The following is a 26,986-nucleotide window of genomic DNA, read 5'->3' on the forward strand; positions in this document are numbered from 1 at the left end:
ACTACCCCCTATGTACAGGAATATAACTACTATAATACTGTCCCCTATGTACAGGAATATAACTACTATAATACTGCCCCCCATGTACAAGAATATAACTACTATAATACTGCCCCCTATGTACAAGAATATAACTCCTATAATACTGCCAGCTATGTATAAGAATATAACTACTATAATACTGCCCCCTATGTACAGGAATATAACTACTATAATACTGCCCCCCATGTACAAGAATATAACTACTATAATACTGCCCCCTATGTACAAGAATATAACTACTATAATACTGCCCCCTATGTACATGAGCACTTTACATAGAGGGGATGGCAGCAGTCCTGTGTAAGAAAACAAAGGTGGTCAGGCTGCAGCAGGCCATGGTAAAATATGGACCTATGGGGTGCAGCAGACCTGTGTAATTTATCCACATGGCTGCTGCACCCCATGGCAGCATATTATATGCAGGAATGCTGCGCCAGGCCTCCATATCTTTCCTTCCACAGGACTTCTGTTTCTACCTCGCGTAAAGCAGAAAGTGTCACACTTTGTACAGGATTGTCAGAAGTGACATTTAGCTACTCACAGGTGATGATCATCTCCATCAGGTATAAAAGTGCACTGATTCTCCAGGCCATCACTTGTCGATAAAGAATTCACGCTCACGTTTAGTTGCTTCCTTGCAGCTCCTCTGTGAGCCTAAAGACACTACAGTCACTTACACTATAGTGTCACCGGAATAACACTGTGCTCCTAAGTAATATCATATATACCCCTCACACCACAACTGACCACACTGTACCCCCACATATATCATATACACCCCTCACATCACAACTGTACACACTGTGTCCCCACATATATCATATATACCCCTCACACCACAACTGTACACACTGTGTCCCCACATATATCATATATACCCCTCACACCACAACTGTACACACTGTGTCCCCACATATATCATATATACCCCTCACACCACAACTGTACACACTGTGTCCCCACATATATCATATATACCCCTCACACCACAACTGTACACACTGTGTCCCCACATATATCATATATACCCCTCACACCACAACTGTACACACTGTGTCCCCACATATATCATATATACCCCTCACACCACAACTGTACACACTGTGTCCCCACATATATCATATATACCCCTCACACCACAACTGTACACACTGTGCCCCCACATATATCATATATACCCCTCACACCACAACTGTACACACTGTGCCCCCACATATATCATATATACCCCTCACACCACAACTGTCCACACTGTGTCCCCACATATATCATATATACCCCTCACACCACAACTGTACACACTGTGTCCCCACATATATTATATACCCCTCACACCACAACTGTACACACTGTGTCCCCACATATATCATATATACCCCTCACACCACAACTGTACACACTATGTCCCCACATATATTATATACCCCTCACACCACAACTGTACACACTGTGCCCCCACATATATCATATATACCCCTCACACCACAACTGTACACACTATGTCCCCACATATATTATATACCCCTCACACCACAACTGTACACACTGTGTCCCCACATATATCATATATACCCCTCACACCACAACTGTACACACTGTGCCCCCACATATATCATATATACCCCTCACACCACAACTGTACACACTGTGTCCCCACATATATCATATATACCCCTCACACCACAACTGTACACACTGTGTCCCCACATATATTATATACCCCTCACACCACAACTGTACACACTGTGCCCCCCACATATATCATATATACCCCTCACACCACAACTGTACACACTGTGTCCCCACATATATCATATATACCCCTCACACCACAACTGACCACACTGTACCCCCCACATATATCATATATACCCCTCACACCACAACTAACCACACTGTGCCCTAAGATAAATTATGTGTGTACTAAAATAATAATATTTACATTGCCACTTATAATTTACTATAAAACATACAGCTCCCCACTACATTAGAAAAACTACAAATATATACTGTGAATACAGAGGTATATTCCGTTATATTTCCAAGACCTGTTACAATGTGCCAATGGTACATTGTAATAGATCATGTGTTAATTCCACATATACTGCCGTACTGTTGCATTGCAGTATATGGTAGGACCAATCCAGGGGTATGAAAAAGTAAAAAAAAAAAAAAAAATTATAAAAAAAGCTAAATATTTAAATCACCCACTTTCCCTAGAACTGATATGAAAATAAACAGTAAAAATCATAAACATGTAAGGTGTGCCCGCAAAATGTCCTTTCTATCAAAATATAATAACGGTTATTCTCGGTGTTGAACCCAGTAATGCAAGTGATCAAAGGTCGTACAGATTTCAAAAAGGTAGCAAAGAAAACATCAGCTCATCCCGCAAAAATTCACATCTTTACACAGTCCCGTACACCCAGAGGTCGCACTAAGATATTTCTAGAAGGGTAATATTACTCCTCTTACTACTTTTGAGGAGTATATTTGGCCGGGGAGGAGTATGAAATTTTCAGTAATACATATATATATAACTCATGGCGGTATATACTGGTGATAGACGCTAATTATATAATCATGTGTCAGTATCTTCTGTGTTTAAATTGAGGCAGTTGTAGTGATGTTACATCATGCATTGGCCAGACTGGAGCTGACGCCACAAACCCCCCCAACCAGACTGCGACTGCAGCCACCAAAACCTCCCACCACTAACCTGTGGCTGCAGCCACCGAAACCTCCCACCACTAACCTGTGGCTGCAGCCACCGAAACCTCCCACCACTAACCTGTGGCTGCAGCCACCGAAACCTCCCACCACTAACCTGTGGCTGCAGCCACCAAAACCTCCCACCACCAAACTGTGGCTAACGCCACTGACACCAAACACCAAGACTGCAGCCGACGCCGCCGAACCCCAGTGGCCAGACTGCAGCTGATACTGCACATCCATGATGCTTGCTTTGTAAAAAGCTTTTTTTTTTTTTTAAAGAAATTTTATTTAATTTTTTTTTGTGTGTGTGTGTGTGGGAAGGGGGGGGGGTGGGTGGGCGTTTTTTCATTATTTTATTAATTGAATTTGCATCTTTGTCATTTTTTGCCACCTGTGCACCCGCCAGACATGCAGCCCCACGTAACACACACCTCATGCCACCTGAGCACCCGCCAGACATGCAGCCCCACGTAACACACACCTCATGCCACCTGAGCACCCGCCAGACATGCAGCCCCACGTAACACACACCTCATGCCACCTGAGCACCCGCCAGACATGCAGCCCCACGTAACACACACCTCATGCCACCTCAGAACCCGCCAGACATGCAGCCCCACGTAACACACACCTCATGCCACCTGAGCACCCGCCAGACATGCAGCCCCACGTAACACACACCTTATGCCACCTCAGCACCCGCCAGACATGCAGCCCCACGTAACACACACCTCATGCCACCTCAGCACCCGCCAGACATGCAGCCCCACGTAACACACACCTCATGCCACCTGAGCACCCGCCAGACATGCAGCCCCACGTAACACACACCTCATGCCACCTGAGCACCCGCCAGACATGCAGCCCCACGTAACACACACCTCATGCCACCTGAGCACCCGCCAGACATGCAGCCCCACGTAACACACACCTCATGCCACCTCAGAACCCGCCAGACATGCAGCCCCACGTAACACACACCTCATGCCACCTCAGCACCCGCCAGACATGCAGTCCCATGTAACACACCTCATGCCACCTGAGCACCCGCCAGACATGCAGCCCCACGTAACACACACCTCATGCCACCTCAGCACCCGCCAGACATGCAGCCCCACGTAACACACACCTCATGCCACCTCAGCCCCTGCCAGACATGCAGCCCCACGTAACACACACCTCATGCCACCTCAGCACCCGCCAGACATGCAGCCCCACGTAACATACACCTCATGCCACCTCAGCACCCGCCAGACATGCAGCCCCAAGAAACACACACCTCATGCCACCTCAGCACCCGCCAGACATGCAGCCCCACGTAACACACACCTCATGCCACCTCAGCACCCGCCAGACATGCAGCCCCACGTAACACACACCTTATGCCACCTCAGCACCCGCCAGACATGCAGCCCCACGTAACACACACCTTATGCCACCTCAGCACCCACCAGACATGCAGCCCCACGTAACACACACCTCATGCCACCTCAGCACCCGCCAGACATGTAGTCCCATGTAACACACACCTCATGTCACCTGAGCACCCGCCAGACATGCAGTCCCATGTAAGATACACCTCATGCCACCTCAGCACCCGCCAGACATGCAGCCCCACGTAACACACACCTCATGCCACCTCAGCCCCTGCCAGACATGCAGTCCCACGTAACACACACCTCATGCCACCTGAGCACCCGCCAGACATGCAGCCCCACATAACACACACCTCATGCCACCTGTGCACCCACCAGACATGCAGCCCCATGTAACACACACCTCATGCCACCTGAGCATCCGCCAGACATGCAGCCCCACGTAACACACACCTCATGCCACCTGAGCACCCGCCAGACATGCAGCCAGGGGCGGACTGGGAATTTAAAATGGCCCTGGAAAAAACTGTAAAAGCGGCCCCATTTTATGGGCGGAGTCAAGACAAGTGGGTGTGGTCAGACAATATGGGTGGGGTCATAACCGACAAATTGTTGGTATATATAGAATAACACATTTAATCCTGCCTTCTTTACACAAAATAAAACTACTAAAATACATTTTCCCATATACAAGCTAACTATCTATAATCCTGCCCCCTATGTACAAAAATAGAACTACCCTACTATAATACTGCCCACTATGTACAGGAATAGAACTACTATAATACTGCCCCTATGTACAAGAATATAACTACTATAATTCTGCCCCCTATGTAAAAGAATAGAACTACTATAATACTGCCCCCTATGTACAAGAATATAACTACTATAATACTGCCCCCTATGTACAGGAATATAACTACTATAATACTGCCCTCTATGTACAAGAATATAACTACTATAATACTGCCCCCTATGTACAGGAATATAACTACTATAATACTGCCCCCTATGTACAGGAATAGAACTACTATAATACTGCCCCCTATGTACAAGAATATAACTACTATAATACTGCCCCCTATGTACAGGAATATAACTACTATAATACTGCCCCCTATGTACAAGAATATAACTCCTATAATACTGCCCCCTATGTACAGGAATATAACTACTATAATACTGCCCCCTATGTACAGGAATATAACTACTATAATACTGCCCCCTATGTACAAGAATATAACTACTATAATACTGCCCCCTATGTACAAGAATATAACTACTATAATACTACCCCCTATGTACAGGAATATAACTACTATAATACTGTCCCCTATGTACAGGAATATAACTACTATAATACTGCCCCCCATGTACAAGAATATAACTACTATAATACTGCCCCCTATGTACAAGAATATAACTCCTATAATACTGCCAGCTATGTATAAGAATATAACTACTATAATACTGCCCCCTATGTACAGGAATATAACTACTATAATACTGCCCCCCATGTACAAGAATATAACTACTATAATACTGCCCCCTATGTACAAGAATATAACTACTATAATACTGCCCCCTATGTACATGAGCACTTTACATAGAGGGGATGGCAGCAGTCCTGTGTAAGAAAACAAAGGTGGTCAGGCTGCAGCAGGCCATGGTAAAATATGGACCTATGGGGTGCAGCAGACCTGTGTAATTTATCCACATGGCTGCTGCACCCCATGGCAGCATATTATATGCAGGAATGCTGCGCCAGGCCTCCATATCTTTCCTTCCACAGGACTTCTGTTTCTACCTCGCGTAAAGCAGAAAGTGTCACACTTTGTACAGGATTGTCAGAAGTGACATTTAGCTACTCACAGGTGATGATCATCTCCATCAGGTATAAAAGTGCACTGATTCTCCAGGCCATCACTTGTCGATAAAGAATTCACGCTCACGTTTAGTTGCTTCCTTGCAGCTCCTCTGTGAGCCTAAAGACACTACAGTCACTTACACTATAGTGTCACCGGAATAACACTGTGCTCCTAAGTAATATCATATATACCCCTCACACCACAACTGACCACACTGTACCCCCACATATATCATATACACCCCTCACATCACAACTGTACACACTGTGTCCCCACATATATCATATATACCCCTCACACCACAACTGTACACACTGTGTCCCCACATATATCATATATACCCCTCACACCACAACTGTACACACTGTGTCCCCACATATATCATATATACCCCTCACACCACAACTGTACACACTGTGTCCCCACATATATCATATATACCCCTCACACCACAACTGTACACACTGTGTCCCCACATATATCATATATACCCCTCACACCACAACTGTACACACTGTGTCCCCACATATATCATATATACCCCTCACACCACAACTGTACACACTGTGTCCCCACATATATCATATATACCCCTCACACCACAACTGTACACACTGTGCCCCCACATATATCATATATACCCCTCACACCACAACTGTACACACTGTGCCCCCACATATATCATATATACCCCTCACACCACAACTGTCCACACTGTGTCCCCACATATATCATATATACCCCTCACACCACAACTGTACACACTGTGTCCCCACATATATTATATACCCCTCACACCACAACTGTACACACTGTGTCCCCACATATATCATATATACCCCTCACACCACAACTGTACACACTATGTCCCCACATATATTATATACCCCTCACACCACAACTGTACACACTGTGCCCCCACATATATCATATATACCCCTCACACCACAACTGTACACACTATGTCCCCACATATATTATATACCCCTCACACCACAACTGTACACACTGTGTCCCCACATATATCATATATACCCCTCACACCACAACTGTACACACTGTGCCCCCACATATATCATATATACCCCTCACACCACAACTGTACACACTGTGTCCCCACATATATCATATATACCCCTCACACCACAACTGTACACACTGTGTCCCCACATATATTATATACCCCTCACACCACAACTGTACACACTGTGCCCCCCACATATATCATATATACCCCTCACACCACAACTGTACACACTGTGTCCCCACATATATCATATATACCCCTCACACCACAACTGACCACACTGTACCCCCCACATATATCATATATACCCCTCACACCACAACTAACCACACTGTGCCCTAAGATAAATTATGTGTGTACTAAAATAATAATATTTACATTGCCACTTATAATTTACTATAAAACATACAGCTCCCCACTACATTAGAAAAACTACAAATATATACTGTGAATACAGAGGTATATTCCGTTATATTTCCAAGACCTGTTACAATGTGCCAATGGTACATTGTAATAGATCATGTGTTAATTCCACATATACTGCCGTACTGTTGCATTGCAGTATATGGTAGGACCAATCCAGGGGTATGAAAAAGTAAAAAAAAAAAAAAAAATTATAAAAAAAGCTAAATATTTAAATCACCCACTTTCCCTAGAACTGATATGAAAATAAACAGTAAAAATCATAAACATGTAAGGTGTGCCCGCAAAATGTCCTTTCTATCAAAATATAATAACGGTTATTCTCGGTGTTGAACCCAGTAATGCAAGTGATCAAAGGTCGTACAGATTTCAAAAAGGTAGCAAAGAAAACATCAGCTCATCCCGCAAAAATTCACATCTTTACACAGTCCCGTACACCCAGAGGTCGCACTAAGATATTTCTAGAAGGGTAATATTACTCCTCTTACTACTTTTGAGGAGTATATTTGGCCGGGGAGGAGTATGAAATTTTCAGTAATACATATATATATAACTCATGGCGGTATATACTGGTGATAGACGCTAATTATATAATCATGTGTCAGTATCTTCTGTGTTTAAATTGAGGCAGTTGTAGTGATGTTACATCATGCATTGGCCAGACTGGAGCTGACGCCACAAACCCCCCCAACCAGACTGCGACTGCAGCCACCAAAACCTCCCACCACTAACCTGTGGCTGCAGCCACCGAAACCTCCCACCACTAACCTGTGGCTGCAGCCACCGAAACCTCCCACCACTAACCTGTGGCTGCAGCCACCGAAACCTCCCACCACTAACCTGTGGCTGCAGCCACCAAAACCTCCCACCACCAAACTGTGGCTAACGCCACTGACACCAAACACCAAGACTGCAGCCGACGCCGCCGAACCCCAGTGGCCAGACTGCAGCTGATACTGCACATCCATGATGCTTGCTTTGTAAAAAGCTTTTTTTTTTTTTTAAAGAAATTTTATTTAATTTTTTTTTGTGTGTGTGTGTGTGGGAAGGGGGGGGGGTGGGTGGGCGTTTTTTCATTATTTTATTAATTGAATTTGCATCTTTGTCATTTTTTGCCACCTGTGCACCCGCCAGACATGCAGCCCCACGTAACACACACCTCATGCCACCTGAGCACCCGCCAGACATGCAGCCCCACGTAACACACACCTCATGCCACCTGAGCACCCGCCAGACATGCAGCCCCACGTAACACACACCTCATGCCACCTGAGCACCCGCCAGACATGCAGCCCCACGTAACACACACCTCATGCCACCTCAGAACCCGCCAGACATGCAGCCCCACGTAACACACACCTCATGCCACCTGAGCACCCGCCAGACATGCAGCCCCACGTAACACACACCTTATGCCACCTCAGCACCCGCCAGACATGCAGCCCCACGTAACACACACCTCATGCCACCTCAGCACCCGCCAGACATGCAGCCCCACGTAACACACACCTCATGCCACCTGAGCACCCGCCAGACATGCAGCCCCACGTAACACACACCTCATGCCACCTGAGCACCCGCCAGACATGCAGCCCCACGTAACACACACCTCATGCCACCTGAGCACCCGCCAGACATGCAGCCCCACGTAACACACACCTCATGCCACCTCAGAACCCGCCAGACATGCAGCCCCACGTAACACACACCTCATGCCACCTCAGCACCCGCCAGACATGCAGTCCCATGTAACACACCTCATGCCACCTGAGCACCCGCCAGACATGCAGCCCCACGTAACACACACCTCATGCCACCTCAGCACCCGCCAGACATGCAGCCCCACGTAACACACACCTCATGCCACCTCAGCCCCTGCCAGACATGCAGCCCCACGTAACACACACCTCATGCCACCTCAGCACCCGCCAGACATGCAGCCCCACGTAACATACACCTCATGCCACCTCAGCACCCGCCAGACATGCAGCCCCAAGAAACACACACCTCATGCCACCTCAGCACCCGCCAGACATGCAGCCCCACGTAACACACACCTCATGCCACCTCAGCACCCGCCAGACATGCAGCCCCACGTAACACACACCTTATGCCACCTCAGCACCCGCCAGACATGCAGCCCCACGTAACACACACCTTATGCCACCTCAGCACCCACCAGACATGCAGCCCCACGTAACACACACCTCATGCCACCTCAGCACCCGCCAGACATGTAGTCCCATGTAACACACACCTCATGTCACCTGAGCACCCGCCAGACATGCAGTCCCATGTAAGATACACCTCATGCCACCTCAGCACCCGCCAGACATGCAGCCCCACGTAACACACACCTCATGCCACCTCAGCCCCTGCCAGACATGCAGTCCCACGTAACACACACCTCATGCCACCTGAGCACCCGCCAGACATGCAGCCCCACATAACACACACCTCATGCCACCTGTGCACCCACCAGACATGCAGCCCCATGTAACACACACCTCATGCCACCTGAGCATCCGCCAGACATGCAGCCCCACGTAACACACACCTCATGCCACCTGAGCACCCGCCAGACATGCAGCCCCACGTAACACACACCTCATGCCACCTGAGCACCCGCCAGACATGCAGCCCCACGTAACACACACCTTATGCCACCTCAGCACTCGCCAGACATGCAGCCCCACGTAACACACACCTCATGCCACCTGAGCACCCGCCAGACATGCAGTCCCATGTAAGATACAGGTGTTCCCTGACCTTACTACAGCCATCCTATCCCCTCCTGTGAAGCTCCCTCACCTCCATACACATGTTTGCACACAGTCCCCCTACCAGTTCTTCTTGCAAGCAGCCACTACAGCTCCACTTCCTGCACTGTGAGGAGACTGTGTATAAAGCTCCGCCCCCTCCCGTGACATCACTGCTGCACGGAGCAGATCCAGTGAGATACAGTGTGAGCTGAGTGGTGCCGGCCTGCGCGCTGTACACCATACATGTGCGCTCCGGACCCTCAGCTCACAGGTAACGGCGCTTCACTGCCTCTGCGTGTCACTAGTACCCGCATCAGTTATAGGATGTGGGTACTATTGATTAAAGTTATAGGAAGTCCGAGGAGGGGGAGAGGAGACCGGCCCCAGACAGAGGAGATCGGCCCTGTCCAGCCAGAAACAGACCGGCCCACCGGGAGAATTCCCGGTGAGTACTATGGCCAGTCCGCCCCTGCATGCAGCCCCACGTAACACACACCTCATGCCACCTGAGCACCCGCCAGACATGCAGCCCCACGTAACACACACCTTATGCCACCTCAGCACTCGCCAGACATGCAGCCCCACGTAACACACACCTCATGCCACCTGAGCACCCGCCAGACATGCAGTCCCATGTAAGATACAGGTGTTCCCTGACCTTACTACAGCCATCCTATCCCCTCCTGTGAAGCTCCCTCACCTCCATACACATGTTTGCACACAGTCCCCCTACCAGTTCTTCTTGCAAGCAGCCACTACAGCTCCACTTCCTGCACTGTGAGGAGACTGTGTATAAAGCTCCGCCCCCTCCCGTGACATCACTGCTGCACGGAGCAGATCCAGTGAGATACAGTGTGAGCTGAGTGGTGCCGGCCTGCGCGCTGTACACCATACATGTGCGCTCCGGACCCTCAGCTCACAGGTAACGGCGCTTCACTGCCTCTGCGTGTCACTAGTACCCGCATCAGTTATAGGATGTGGGTACTATTGATTAAAGTTATAGGAAGTCCGAGGAGGGGGAGAGGAGACCGGCCCCAGACAGAGGAGATCGGCCCTGTCCAGCCAGAAACAGACCGGCCCACCGGGAGAATTCCCGGTGAGTACTATGGCCAGTCCGCCCCTGCTGATTCCCAAGATTTGTAGTCTGAATAATCCTGCGCACCAAAGATGTGGTTCCTCCAATTCCAATTTTGGATTTGGTTGTGGAATTCTGCATACTGGACCACATAACTAGTTGGATTTCTGCTAATCCTACCTAAAAGGGGGGATTTTAGTGTGTTGTGAGATATACTGTACAGTATATTAGAGATTTCTAATTGCACCAATACGCACACTTGTCAGTAGTCATGAATTTTCTTAAATTGACCTGAAATTTTAGGGATAATACAACACAGAACACATGCCCAACCAAGGTTCTGGTGCCAACCTAACATAATCGGCAGTCCAATGTACACCTTGGCACATCCTTATACATCTGTCACCACAAGGTTTCAAAGTTGATGGGTCACCAGCCACCAGCTAGATGAAATACCACCAATGAAATAGCAACCCGGGCTTTAGATTTCACCAAGTACATGGTCTGGTGGGTTGTTTCCATGGAGCAGACGGCATCATACATCATAATGTAAATTAAACATAATGAAGGATATAACATAGCAAACAGCAAGGTGATATACTCCTCTACATAGGAGCACTCATATATATATATATATATATATATATATATATATATATATATATATATATATATATATGTAGGCAGGGGCCACAGTGCTTTCAAATTGACTTATGAATCATTCTATACAGATTGGCAAATCTTCAAATACGATGTTCTCCATTAAGTTTTACAAAAAATGTGAATCCCTCTGATTTTCTATTGATCTCAAACCTGGCGACTTGATTCCACCATCTGGCCTGTCTCATTCAAGTCTTCAGCTCAAGGCGAAGTTGGCATCGAGATGAGGGCAGAGAAGGGGCATGGGCACTTGGCACGACTCCCTCTTTCTCTCAATATTATAGCAAACTGTTTTAATGTACTATATTATTATTATCATAATGTCAGGGTTTTTATGTCAAATTGCTTATATTGTGCCAATGTATACCGCAGCACTGTACACAGATCTCCAGATCACATTCTTATCCTCAATAGAGATCACAATCTATTTAACTTTCTCACAACAAATACACATCCTAAAAATAAAAACTTTTAGCTAAAAATATACAAATTCTATACAGATAATGTCTTTTGTTAGATTCATACCTAGAATACATATTAAGATATAGATATAGGTACTTCCAACTGTCTGGAGACCCATAGAGTTGCTATAGATTTTAGTCTGGGCAATGTACTAGGGAGCAGAACTTTATTTCATTACCCAAAAAACTATTTTGGAGAATTATGAAGTCTACAGGTCACCAAATCCAGAAAGCATTCTTTAGCAGTACCAGAAATTGGTTACGAAGGAGATACTCATAGTACTAAGGAAAGAGGTAGAAGATGGGATAGTAGGGCAAAGCTTAGGGCCAATGGCCGATGATCAGAAGGGTACATGGCATGCACAGAAGTCTTGTCGAGAAGACAAGGTGGGTCAACTATCAAGAATATGGAGGAGAAGGTCATCTTTGTAGCTACCAGTGCACAGTGGACCCAATTGTTCAAACATTGGTTCGTGGGGAATGGTCCTAAAGAACCTTGAAAGGGCTGGGCTTTGGGTGAAGGAGGACTTTTGTGTGCACTGATTTTTTATGGTGTCAGGAGTCAACATCAGTGACAGTATTAAAATCCCAATATGAGAGCAACAGTGGCTTGCAGAAAGCCCAAAACTAAAGAAAAATCACAAGCGGGATCTAAACAGAAGACCTGACCATGATGACTTCCCTGTGGATAGTAGTGAAATACCAAGATCCCAGACGAACCACTTCTGATCCTTTAATACCGATGTGTTTTTGTATTGTATTGTTTGCCAGAATTTGATGGCATTTTAAGTATCATCGCTCGATGAAACACATGCTAAGAACTTAAAATGTCCGATTCCTGGTTAGGCCACACAAAAAAACCCAAGGTCAATGAACAGCATTCATATTAATTATTGCCTCTGGAAAGATTTTGGGCCTGTGAGTGAGGGCACACAGCACGAGGAATGTGCTGGCAGACCCTGATGTATGGTTCACAAGCTGACTGCTATCTCCCATGTTGATAATCCGATTTCCATCTTTTCAACAGTTCCATTAAACCCAATGACAACAGCTGCAGGAGCTGCTTCTTGTTACTCCCGTTACATCTCGGTGACACATTTTATTTTCTTAAAAAAGGCCCCGTTCATTGACAAAGCAGAGGAACCAATTCCTATTCCATGGCATGAGTTTTGAGGGTTAAATCGTACAACTGTCCACTTTGCAGTCACTTGGCCGGGCTTGACTGTTTTTGGCAGCGTTGGATTTGCACACTGTGAAATCTCATCATTTTCCAATTAGTGAATCTCTTCTATCAGCCTTCCCTGTGGACCGGAGATGTGCAATGTGTGGACAAAGCCTATATTTTATCCGCCATGCTCTATGCTAGAAAGGTATATTGGACTACAATGTGCTTAAAGGCAATGATGTGTAGTTTTAATTCTTCTAAACCTATTCCAGGATAGATATCTATTTCACCCGGATGATCTGCATTTTTTTTTTCAATTTCAATAGTTTAGCCTGTTGTCAACATGATGATTAGGTGGAAAAAGAAATGTTTTTAAAGGAACAATGCGAGAAATAATGATACATATATGTCATTTCTATTGCAGGGGTTGGACCACTTTCATGTTTTTGTAATGTGTGTATGTGTTTGGGGGGCTTAGGATATTAGGGAATTTACCAATATACCTCAAGTTTTATTGATTAGGATCTCGTCTCGTGATACCTGTTGGAGGTCATTGGGGTCCCACGGATCAATTAAACCTTACAATCTATTAAAAGTTCTGCTCCGCTTTCTTAATATGTAAAGTGACGCCTCCAGTCTTTTACTTTATCATCCAGACATTCATGACCATAAAATGGCCATAGATGGAGGGTCATGTGATCTCTAACGAAGGATTGTTTATGGGCAGATATATCACATGACCCTCCATCCGCGGCCATTTTATGGTCAGGAATCTCTGGCTGATAAGGTAAAAGACAGGAGGCTTCACTTCACATATCAAGAAAGTAGAGCAGAACTAAGGTAAAATGGTCAACCCCTTTAAGTAAGCTTGCACCAAGAAAAACATTTCCCTATTCCTAAACATATAATAGCATTGGATCCCAACATTCACTCCCCACCTATCAGTAGAATTGGAGTGGTGAAGTCTCCATCTACAGAGGTGATGAAGTGGTCATATCCATTAGCAATGCTGCTCCATTTAGTGTCAAGAACACATCAGTGTCATAAGCAACCTCAATAATAACCTTGAGATTAAATAGAACACCACTGAGTCATGTTGAGTTGTAATTTATGAGACCGATGGAGATAACCATCCTAGACACTAAATGGAGAAGCATTTAGCATGTAAGTTACATCTAAACATAACTCAGTGCTGCTCCATTTAGTGCCTAGGATAATTGTTTCATAGCATGCAATTTAACATGACTCAATGTGCTCCAGTTAGTGTTAAGGATGCTCATCTCCATTGGTCTCTGTAACAAGCAGCGGGTAGTGATCCCACTGTGCTATCTAACTGGTTTGACTTTGGGCCACATACTAAGGGCATTATCCCTGGACCTCTCACCATTTTACCCCTATACAGGGATCTGGACTTTGCTATGGAGAGATTACAAGGTTGCTACCTCTTGTGGTGGTCCCAGGATAGATAGCAGCTGGCCCAGCAGACACAGGGATATTGGTACGGGGTACCAAGGGGTCAGGAAGAGCAGTTAGTCAAAGTCAGTCTGAAGTCGAGGCAGGTGGCGTACAATCAGAATCCAGGGACAGGCAGAAGGTCATGGCAGGCAGCACAGGATCAAGCTGGGGTTGGATACCATGGAGCACAGAACAGGGACGTAGTTAGAGAACAAGCTGGCGTAACACACGAGAAGACAAGCAGAATCGGGATACCATACAGCAGGACTAGCAAGCTAGGAACCTTTGCTCAGATGTGGAGAACAGGGGATGTTAGGGTCAGGGCTGGAACATAGGGGGGGGGGCCTTAAAGGGGACCCCACCAAATGTGAGCTTGGGGGGCTGCAACACCGTCCAAATCGCCAACGGTGTATTTGGCTCCAGGCACCCTGGGCAGAATCCTACCGATATGCCTGACTTAAGTCTATGGCAGAGTGACGATCAGATAGACGATCGGATGCAAACAAAGATAGCGGCACCCTGTCGGCGGCGGCGCAGAATGTTATCTCGCAGCATGTGATGTCATGGCGCTGCAACACGACACCGCCTGTAGCAGGTCGCTGCCATCTTTGTTTACATCCGACATCCACCCTGACACTGCAAGGGAAGATGAGGACGGCGCAAATCGGGGGAATGATGGAGGGTGAGTACAGTTTTAGTATTTTATCTAGGACTGCATATCGTCATTATAGGGGGATTGTATATTTTTAAGGGAGCTGAAGCATGGCCGGATGCTGTGATTGAAGCTAAGCCTGCAACGGGGAATGTGATCAGGGGCACAACCCGTCACCCGTTACAGTCTCATAGTTTACAACTCAACATGATTCAGTGCTGCTCCATTTAGTGTCTATGATGGTTATATAAATTGGTCTCACAGGTTGAAACATCATGGCCACATGTTCTGTTGAGGAATCAACAGATACAGTAGCAGGAATTTTGAATACATGTGGATAAATTTTATACAGGCTTAATATTGAAAATACAGTCTTGACAATTATTTTTTTGTAATTAAAGTTCAGTACTGGCAAGAACACAAGTCCAGGTTTTTTAATGCAGTTTTTGACGCCAAAACCAGAAGTAGATTTATAAAATCTTCCCTTGAAGCAAGGTTGAATATACAGTGGGTACGCAAAATACTCAGAGCCCTTTAAGTTTTTCACTCTTTATTGCAGCCAATGTGTAAGATCAAAAAGTTCTTTTTTTTTGCTTATTAATGTACACTCTGCCCCCATATTGAAAGAAAAAATACTGAAATGTAGGTACCTTTTGTAATTTGAAAAAGTTTTTTGTGTATGTGAGCACGCTCAAAAACGGTTTCGGAAGTGAATCACAATATTTAATACCACATTCAAAGTATAAATAGAATAGATAAAAACATTCACAATGGTCTTGATATAATAACAGATGGTTTAAATTTCTACATGTACTGGAATTTGATTATTACTCGATAGCTCTGACAAATATGAAGTGTGTATACACTTATGTGTTTACTGTAAACTTATGTGTTTACTGTGGACTAATGTGTTCACTGTAAACTTTTGTGTTCACTGTAAACTTTTATGTCCACTGTAAACTTCTGTGTCCACTGTAAACTTATGTGTTTTACTGTAAACTTATATGTTTACTGTAAACTTGTGTGTCTACTGTAAACTTATGTGTCTACTGTAAACTTATGTGTTTACTGCAAACTTATGTGCCCACTGTAAACTTATGTGTTTACTGTAAACTTGTGTGTCTACTGTAAACTTATGTGCCCACTGTAAACTTATGTGTTTACTGTAAACTTATGTGTTTACTGTAAATATCAGATAAAACAACGTTACACAAAAATCAATTGAACTTGCATGCATGAAAAAATATTAAAATGTCCAAAAAAATTTTTGTCAATCCTAGGAAAAACAGAAGGCAAAAGACAAAAAACAATAATCAATAAACAATAAATGTCCAAAGTTGTGAGTCCTAAAAAGTAAAAAGTAAAAAGTAAAAGTCCAGAATCAAAAACGGAATTCAGCTTTGTATAGTAGATTGATATCCAGGAGGTTTTGCTATTTAAACAGGATGCAGGGCCCTACACCTGTAAAGACTCATATATATTTTCGCCTTTTTACGAGATTTAAAATAGAAGTATAGACACTCACGGTTGGTTGGCAACAATGGTTCTGATTGTCCTTAGAATTATGTTGCTGCTCTCGATGTGCCGGGGTGGAGAAAAAACAATCCAGATATCCACATATATTGTGGTTAGCGGCCTTCCACATGTAGTGGAGTCTGTGGACGCCGTTTGGAAGCGTGGTCTCAAGGCGTTGCGGGATGTCAGTCCACACGCATCCGCTAGACTGAATGGATCCTCCTCCTCCTAATCCAGATCGAGCGACTGAACTGTGTCGCAAATAGTGCGACTGTAATGTGTCGCAGATGGTGCCGTGCTACTCACTGGGTGCGGTCGTGCTCGTCAATGGATGTAGTCTTTCAAGTTGAGGCTCCAAGTGGTGCACTTTAGTTTGTAAACTTTCTCAAGTGAGTGTCTTTTCTTTTCTTTTGTAGGTGATATTGTTATTGCAAATGAGTCATAAAATCAGTAGCTAGACGCGTTTCGAAGCGTGATGCTTCTTCCTCAGTAGCTCTATATCACCTACAAAAGAAAAGAAAAGACACTCACTTGAGAAAGTTTACAAACTAAAGTGCACCACTTGGAGCCTCAACTTGAAAGACTACATCCATTGACGAGCACGACCGCACCCAGTGAGTAGCACGGCACCATCTGCGACACATTACAGTCGCACTATTTGCGACACAGTTCAGTCGCTCGATCTGGATTAGGAGGAGGAGGATCCATTCAGTCTAGCGGATGCGTGTGGACTGACATCCCGCAACGCCTTGAGACCACGCTTCCAAACGGCGTCCACAGACTCCACTACATGTGGAAGGCCGCTAACCACAATATATGTGGATATCTGGATTGTTTTTTCTCCACCCCGGCACATCGAGAGCAGCAACATAATTCTAAGGACAATCAGAACCATTGTTGCCAACCAACCGTGAGTGTCTATACTTCTATTTTAAATCTCGTAAAAAGGCGAAAATATATATGAGTCTTTACAGGTGTAGGGCCCTGCATCCTGTTTAAATAGCAAAACCTCCTGGATATCAATCTACTATACAAAGCTGAATTCCGTTTTTGATTCTGGACTTTTACTTTTTACTTTTTACTTTTTAGGACTCACAACTTTGGACATTTATTGTTTATTGATTATTGTTTTTTGTCTTTTGCCTTCTGTTTTTCCTAGGATTGACAAAAATTTTTTTGGACATTTTAATATTTTTTCATGCATGCAAGTTCAATTGATTTTTGTGTAACGTTGTTTTATCTGATATTTACAGTAAACACATAAGTTTACAGTAAACACATAAGTTTACAGTGGGCACATAAGTTTACAGTAGACACACAAGTTTACAGTAAACACATAAGTTTACAGTGGGCACATAAGTTTGCAGTAAACACATAAGTTTACAGTAGACACATAAGTTTACAGTAGACACACAAGTTTACAGTAAACATATAAGTTTACAGTAAAACACATAAGTTTACAGTGGACACAGAAGTTTACAGTGGACATAAAAGTTTACAGTGAACACAAAAGTTTACAGTGAACACATTAGTCCACAGTAAACACATAAGTTTACAGTAAACACATAAGTGTATACACACTTCATATTTGTCAGAGCTATCGAGTAATAATCAAATTCCAGTACATGTAGAAATTTAAACCATCTGTTATTATATCAAGACCATTGTGAATGTTTTTATCTATTCTATTTATACTTTGAATGTGGTATTAAATATTGTGATTCACTTCCGAAACCGTTTTTGAGCGTGCCCACATACACAAAAAACTTTTTCGAATTTTCTTATTGGGGCTCTTTTTGGTGTTAAGACCCTTTGTGGTTGCACCCAAGTCGGTGTGACAGAGATCAATAAGTGCCACTAAACCCACTGTAATAGAAACCTTTTGTAATTTATTAAACAAGAAAAACGTAAATATCACATGCTCGTAAGTATCCAGCCCCTTTGCTCAGTGTTGAGTAGAAGCACATTTTGAGCTAGTACATCAATGATGCAACAATGATTCAATTGCAACCAGTCATCCTGTCCCTGCCACCATATCATGATGCAGCCACCACAATGGGGCACATTTAGTAAGGGTCCGCACTGCGCATTTTCAGTGAGTTTCCCGACTATTTCCGATTTTGGCGCAATTGTGCCGACTTGCATGTGACACAAATCGGGGGGCGTGGCTGACGGACAACCCGACTGATTCGGACTATGCGCAGGATTTACAATTCAAATTGTGTCGCAAGACAATGCACTCACATGTGCCGGGAAGAAGAAGGTGAACTCCGGCGGACCTCAGCGGGGAAGCGACAGATACAGGAAAATGGACGCACGATCTTGAAGAATCGCACCGGACTTCATCCTCGTTGGAGAACGCACCTCGGGGATCGCGACAGGACCAGGTAAGTAAATCTGCCCCATTGTGTCACTGTTAGGATTGTATTTGGCAGGTGATGAGCAGCGCCTAGTTTTCCCCAGATATACCGCTTAGAATTAACAGTAAAAACTTAAATCAGCTCTTGAGAACTTTGCTGCAATTCTTTCGTAACCTTGGTGACATCTGTGCCTTGCTTCAATTCTGTCTCTGAGCTCCGTGGGCAGTTCCTTAGACCTCATAATTTTCATGTACTCTGACTGGCACTATGAGTTGTGATACAGTTGGACTCCAATGAAGGACTAGAACCATCTCAAGGAGGATCAGAAGGACAGCATGTCAGTTAAATATGAGTGTCACAGAAAAGGGTATGCGTATTTATGACCGTGTGATATTTCCGTTTTTCTTGTTTAATAATTTAGCAAAAATATCTTCATATCTGTTTTTTTCAAGAACTGTTGTTTTCAAGAACCGAAGCAGAGTATACATTAATGTGTAAAAGAAAGAACTTTTTTGATCTTACCAATTGGCTTCAATCAAAAGAGTGAAAAATTTAAAAAGGTCTGAATACTTTTCATGCTCACTGAATTCCAGCTCTCACTAATTTAGACAAAAACATCCTTTATTCTTTAAATTTAAAATCCAATGTACAACGGAGAAAATGTATACTCACATTGCAAACCTCAAATTGGATTCAAGGTCTCTGTCATAGGTTCATGACCCTTATGGTTCTCATTCATTTTGATTCAAACTGTGTTGTGTCTTCAAAACATGAAAAATATTAACCCATTAGAAAAATGTTGCTTTCCCCTAAAGGGATTAACACATATCTTTGACAAAGCGTGAACAGTATGATTCCTATATGGAGGCGTACGCTATCTCTTTGTCTTTTGCCACATTTTTCAATACAGATGTAAATCTAACAGATGGAGGAGACCCTACTGTTATACATCTGCCCATAGATGTTTATGGATTACAAAGTGCAAAACTAGATCATTTATTTTTCCCTTCCACTTACACAGTGACTCAATGGGGAACTTTATCATGACTTGTACGTCAGTTTTAGCGCACACAAGCCACAAAAAAGTCACAATTCCTGGTGCATGGCCTGGCATTGTGACTTTTTATTCCTATATGCCACCCACATTCCAAGTGGACAGGGAGTGGGCCAGGCATGGGTGGGGATGCCCCGGTCTAATATAGAATTCACACAGGTGCCTCTTAGTATATTGGGGGTATTAGGAAGTGTCCAGAGCAGCAATATTCAAACCCTATTACTGTTGCATGAACTGATTACCAGGGTTATAGTAGGCAGTATAGTATTTAGTATCTCCCCTAAATTTATTTAAGTACAATATAAAACACAATGCTAAATTAAAAAATACTAAATTAAAAAATACATCAAATACATCAAAAAATCCATCAAAAAGTGCATAAAATATACAACAAAGAAATTCTTTTTAAAATAAGAAAAGCCTGTAAACCAACATATGTCTTACACAAACTTCAGTAGATATATCTGCTATGTGTCACGGCCGTACCCGCAATCTTCGGTACGGATCGCGGGTACACCTGTGCCCTCCTACGTGGTGCGGTGTCCCCCCGACCACCACTCACCTCTCTGGGCTCCTGGCTCTGCTTGGGTCTCGGCGTGTAGGCCGCACGCCTCCTTCCCTCCAGACTGTGTGCACCCGCTGCTAGGGCACGCGCGCCTGATTTCCTGGACTTAAAGGGACAGCATCCTCCTGATTGGAGTTCGATAATCCAGCCTCTTCCTTATAATCCGGCACCTCCCTTCACTCCCCACCGGATCTTCTCCTAGGATTTCCTATGGTTTCCATACCAGGCTTCCCTAACCCATTCCTGTGGAAGAGAAACCCCACTGTTGTGTTTGGTAGACAACTATCCCCAGGGCATTTTCTCCTCATTGCTTTGTTAAACTAGTGTTTGCCTATTTCTCCAAATAAAGACCCTTTTGTTTCCTTATTGTTGGTTTCAGAGGCATTTTGGTGCTTTAGAGTCATTTTCAGGACTGGATGGTAACGGGGTAGGAAATAAGTCCATATATAAGATCTTACTTTTTGAATCTAGTTCTGGTTTTGTCATCAAAAATAGCAATTAATTAATAATTCATTCTTATGTTTCTTGGTCATTCATTTTTCCCGAGTGACATGAGGGCTGGACAACCTCCTTACATGAATACATATATAATAATTCCTACTGCGTGTTCTGTAATATGTTAATAATAATCAGTATTTTGCATTCATTATCCCATGTTGTCTGCATTGTGTGCAGGAGCCTGGGTGACAGGACTTGATTTACTTATTTAGCATCGCAGAGGTGGTCTCAATGTTGTATGACAAGGTATTGAAGGACACTCAGTTGACACTTAAATGTGACCAGAGTGTTAATAGGGCTATTAACATCTTCAAGGTGAAAAGCGTTTCAGCAAGTGCAGTTTATAGGCTTACAGAGTGCTCATTTCTCATGTCTGTCTGAGACCTTCAGGAAATTCATATTACACATTTGAAAAATTACTGTGATGCAATTTTTAGCTTATGGAAAACAATACACAATTTCGATCCACGATTTATGAGGCATCCGCATTTTGTCCTCCTACTGTGTGCATTTAATTGTATATTCTGCACTTAAAGTGGACCTATCATCTCTTGTGATGTGCTATAGGAAATGCAGGGGCTTTTTTTTTTACCATAAATAAAAATCCTAAAGCACTTAAAAAAATGGGGGCAATTAATCATACCCGAGTCATAATTTCTGGAGCACACCATAAAAATGCTAACACTTTGTATATTTGGACCTCACTTATTTTTTTATAAAAGTAGGTGGAGTGGACGGGGGATCAAGATGGAGACAGATTTACTATATCAAGCACCAACGATCTGGATTACCACAGTTATTAAGATATTAAAGACTTCTAATGTCTCCTAATGTGCAACATTGGCCAATTGGTTGGATGATTAAGACCAATGCACAAGGCATCAATATGAACCCTCAAATACTGTAAATGGTAGTTGTTTTGGCCATGTGCTGTCTTAAGTCTGAAAAAAGTGGTGCAACCATCATTATTGTCACACGTGCCACCGTGCCCCACTTCCCGGGTTGCGGGCACACAGGTGCCCTTCTGCGGTCCCCGGCTCTTGTCCCAGCCTTACCTGTCTGCGTTTCACTTCAGCAGCCCAGCGGGTGCATCCAGGGCCGCCGATAGGGCAGTACAACTGGTACTGCCCTATGGGGCCCGGACTCTAAGACACTAGGGGGGGGGGGGGGCCCGGCCGGTGGGCCGCAGACTGTGCGGTCTGTGCTGCACACAGCGTCGGACTGGCCCACCAGCCCTCCGGTGGGCCCTGACGCGTGCCGAGTCCCGGTGCTCCGATGCGGTCGAGTTCCCAACTCTCCCATGACGACGTGGCCCCCGGAGCTCTCACCTCTGCGCGGCCCCGGCACTCTCACCCCTGCGCGGCCCCGGCGCTCTCACCCCTGCGCGGCCCCGGCGCTCTCACCCCTGCGCGGCCCCGGCTCTCTCACGCCTGCACGGCCCCGGAGCTCCCGGCGGTGGCCGCGTGGTCCCGGCGCCCGATGCCTGCTTCCTGCTCCTGTGCTCGCCTGCACCTGAGATGGCGCGTTCCCGCGGCTGCTGAACACGGTAAGGTCCTCTGTGTGTGTGTGTATGTCTGTCGGTCGGTACTGGGGTGGGGGTAGGCCCTATTTCTATCCTGGGGTGGGGGGTGAGGGAGGCCCTATTTCTATCCTGGGGTGGGGGGTGAGGGAGGCCCTATTTCTATCCTGGGGTGGGGGGTGAGGGAGGCCCTATTTCTATCCTGAGGTGGGGGAGGCCCTATTTCTATCCTGGGGTGGGGGGTGAGGGAGGCCCTATTTCTATCCTGGGGTGGGGGGTGAGGCCCTATTTCTATCCTGGGGTGGGAGGTGAGGCCCTATTTCTATCCTGGGGTGGGGGGTGAGGCCCTATTTCTATCCTAGGGTGGGGGATAAGGCCCTATTTCTATCCTGGGGTGGGGGATGAGCCCCTATTTCTATCCTGGGGTGGGGGATGAGGCCCTATTTCTATCCGACGTAGTCCTCTGCATTCACGACCCTGAAAAGTTATTTTTATAGTGTGGTACATGAGTATTTTGTCTTTATATATATCCCTTGTTTAAAGGGAATCGAGCACCAGGTGCACAGCATAGTACCTGAAGGTATCATGCTATGCACCTGATGACCCTGACTTCAGCACTGTAAGTTCCATCAAAATGGCCTCTATGGTTATCCTTTAATGCTTTTATAAAGAATTATGTTAATTACCAGCTTAGGAGCAGTGGGAGTGCTCCAGTGCACCTAAGGGCTCCTTATGTCACCCAGCGGCCAGTCCTGCGGTGATCCGAAATCCCGATACCTGTGCCTGCTCAGCAGCCTCTGTGAATCAGTGTGCAGGTGCTGGGACTTTAGGTTTCCTTGGGGCATGCAATGAACGCTCCTTCTTTTCCTTCCCATTGGTTCTGAGGAAATATGAAGTCCTGACCCTTATGCAGTGATTCACAGAGGTTGCTGAGCAGGCACAGGTACCAGGACTTCAGATTACCTCAGGACTGGTGGCAGGGTGACGTAAAGAGCCCTTAGGTGCACTGGAGCACCCCCACTGGTAATTAACACAATTCTTTATTAAAACATTAAAAGATAGTGGCGGCCCTAGCAATTGCACTTTATAATGTTATATTTGTTATATGTTGTCTGTTAAACACTTTTATATGTTTACTGTTCACCATGCTTTAGTTTTTGATGCCATATTTGCACTATAATAAATATACTTGACCAAAAGTATGACTCCTATTGGCAATCTACCAGAAGAGTGTGCCTTGTCGTAGCAACAGGCCTCAAACCCTGTTTGTGAAAGGTCACTGCGGGGGGCAGGAGGCTTGTTCGGTTTTGGGGTGTGTTGGGGCCCAGACACTTTTGCTGTATGGGGCCCCGAATTTCCTGATGGCTGCCCTGGGTGCATCCCCTCCTAGGGCACTCGAAGATTTAAAAGGCCATTGCACCGCTAATTGGTGCTGGCCATTCCCAGGAAAATTTATAAAAGTCGGCCTCTCCCAGCATTCCCCACTGGATATTTGTACCTAGTGCCACTGATTCCGTTATTGACTCTGATCCCGTGCTGCCTGTCTTGACCTACCGCTATATCCCGGACTCCGATTCTGCGCTGCTTGTCTTGACCTCCTGCCTGTTCCTGACCACGAGTTTGCCTGACGATTCTGTACTACGCAGCCTGTGCAACAAGTACAACCTGCTTTGCGGCGGGTTTTGGTGAAAACTGGGTACCACTTAGACTCTGGTCCCAGGTGTTGGCTTATGCCATCGTCCATGGTCGTACAGAGGATCCACTACCACTGATCCTGACAATTATTTTGTGGACGGGACTCTCTGACCAAAATATCGGAGTATTGCCATGAAGAATCAGCCATCGTCATCTACATGAGGTCTTGATCAACTGTTTTTGGATTTGCCTCTGGAAATGGATAAAAAAAAATGGATGTCATGAATATTCTACAATAAACTGGATGTCATTTTAAAAGTCCTAAACAATCTACAATAAAGACAAGTGTCCAAGTGTTTCATGTGTACTCTTTAAGAAAGTAAATGCCACAAAATTGTCTATACATAAGAAATTGGGGGCTTACGAAGGTATGATACTGATCCATGGATGGGTGCTATATTACAGCTCCTTAAAACCCAGAGCTGATACTGAGTGCAGCATGGGGATGTACATGAACTTTAACTGTAATATAAATTTAAGAGAAGCTCGATCCTGGTTAGATCCCTCTCCACCATGTCCCTGCAGTGAATGTGGCTGCCTGCCAGGAATTGTGGAACAATAAAGCCCTATATAAACCTCATTATACATGCTTTGTCTAATGACTTGTACATTAAGCTAATCAAACATGGCAAAGAACCTGCTGGCCTTTGTCATGGTTCTGTCATTTTAGACCATGATGGGTTAATTTAAGGTGCTTCAATTTGCTCTCCAAGCAAAGCTAGGGCCCACCTAGCTCAGGGAGGCTCAGCAAAGTATTCTGTAGACCCTATTTTCTATGTGGATCCTCTTCAGTTTTAGCTAAAATTGAAATTTGAGTGACGAGAAGATTGTACAGGCAGTCCCCTGGTTATATACAAGATAGGGTCTGTAGGTTTGTTCTTAAGTTGAATTTGTATGTAAGTCAGAACTGTATATTTTATCATTGTAATCCCAGCCAGAACTTTATTGGTCTCTGTGACAATTAGATTTTAAAAATGTTGGATTGTCATAAGAACCAGGATTAACACTAAAGCTTTATTACAGACACCTGTGATAACTGTTATAGCTGTTTATTGAAGCCTAGGACTAAAGTACAATAATCAGCAGCTCTCTACATTGAGGACACAGCAGTAGTAATTCCAGCCTAGTAGCTGTCACATGCCACGAGACTACTGTCCCAACTTATTTAATTATGAGAGTATTATCACGCTCAAGTTAGAATGACACAAGAGGTCAAAGGAAGGTAATCGATCCTTGGAAGACAATATAATTTTATTAGGAGTAAATAGGGAGAAGGTTTAAGGTGACCATCAACTGAGTTCCCTTACAACCAGTCCTGGAAGGGCAGAAGTGTAGAAAGAACCCAGATGCCAATATTATGTTATAGGATAATGCTCAAAGATAAAGTGCAGAAGGCATTTTAGTTTGGGGGAAATGGGTCCCAAAAATGGAGAGAGGTTCCCAAAGAACAGACCTTTCTTCATCTTGGAACTCTACAACTTCACGCATTGCAGAAACAGGACCTGATGGTTGATATTACTCTGACACGTTGGTTTGGTCATCTCAGTCTTGGGTTGTCAAATAAAATGCTAACTATCTTACTGGATTCAACCTCTACCCAGAAAATTGCCTTAAGAACCTGAATAAATATTTCAGAGCCTGATCCATTTATCTACATTTGTACTAAGTGATCCAGAACCTGGTGCTCTTTTCAATGTAACACAGCTACTGAGACATGAGACTTCACTCTGGTTGGCAACCACTACTGGGACAATGGATAAGATAGTCCATCCTATCTCCACTGACAGACAAGGGCACCCTGGGGACTTAAAAAAAATTATTCTTTGGGACCGTCCTCTTTCTAAAAGCTTGTAATAAACCGTAGTAGACTTTAAACTGGGTTGCCTTTTTGTCCTCTTATTTGTCCAGTATCTGGTTAGATCCTAGGGCCACCAGAGGATCTAAGGCTAGCCAGTCTGAGACTGCTCATCTTTTGGTACTGTTTTTTGGCACCTTCCAGAGCCAAATCTCCTTCTACGTCTACCCTAGTGGCTGTGGGCTACCCTCTTCCAGACATTGCTTGCTGTCCAATAGTTCCTACACCAGTACAGACTAAAATC

The 26,986-nt window shown here is 44.8% G+C and overlaps 1 long non-coding RNA gene across 2 annotated transcripts in view; it reads right to left on the minus strand.

Moving 5' to 3' along the window:
* Positions 1–10,340, minus strand: part of LOC140105853 (uncharacterized) — a 35,992-nt gene extending 25,652 nt beyond the window's left edge. For both annotated transcript variants that reach the window (XR_011850659.1, XR_011850660.1), the window contains exons 1-3: positions 10,263–10,340; positions 6,006–6,118; positions 584–696 (exon numbers count right to left, since the gene is read on the minus strand). This is a non-coding gene — a long non-coding RNA (uncharacterized lncRNA). The remainder of the gene's footprint in view (positions 1–583; positions 697–6,005; positions 6,119–10,262) is intronic.
* Between the last annotated feature and the right edge of the window lie 16,646 nt (positions 10,341–26,986).

Source organism: Engystomops pustulosus, chromosome 11, assembly GCF_040894005.1.
Source record: "Engystomops pustulosus chromosome 11, aEngPut4.maternal, whole genome shotgun sequence".
Classification (NCBI taxonomy): Eukaryota; Metazoa; Chordata; class Amphibia; order Anura; family Leptodactylidae; genus Engystomops; species Engystomops pustulosus.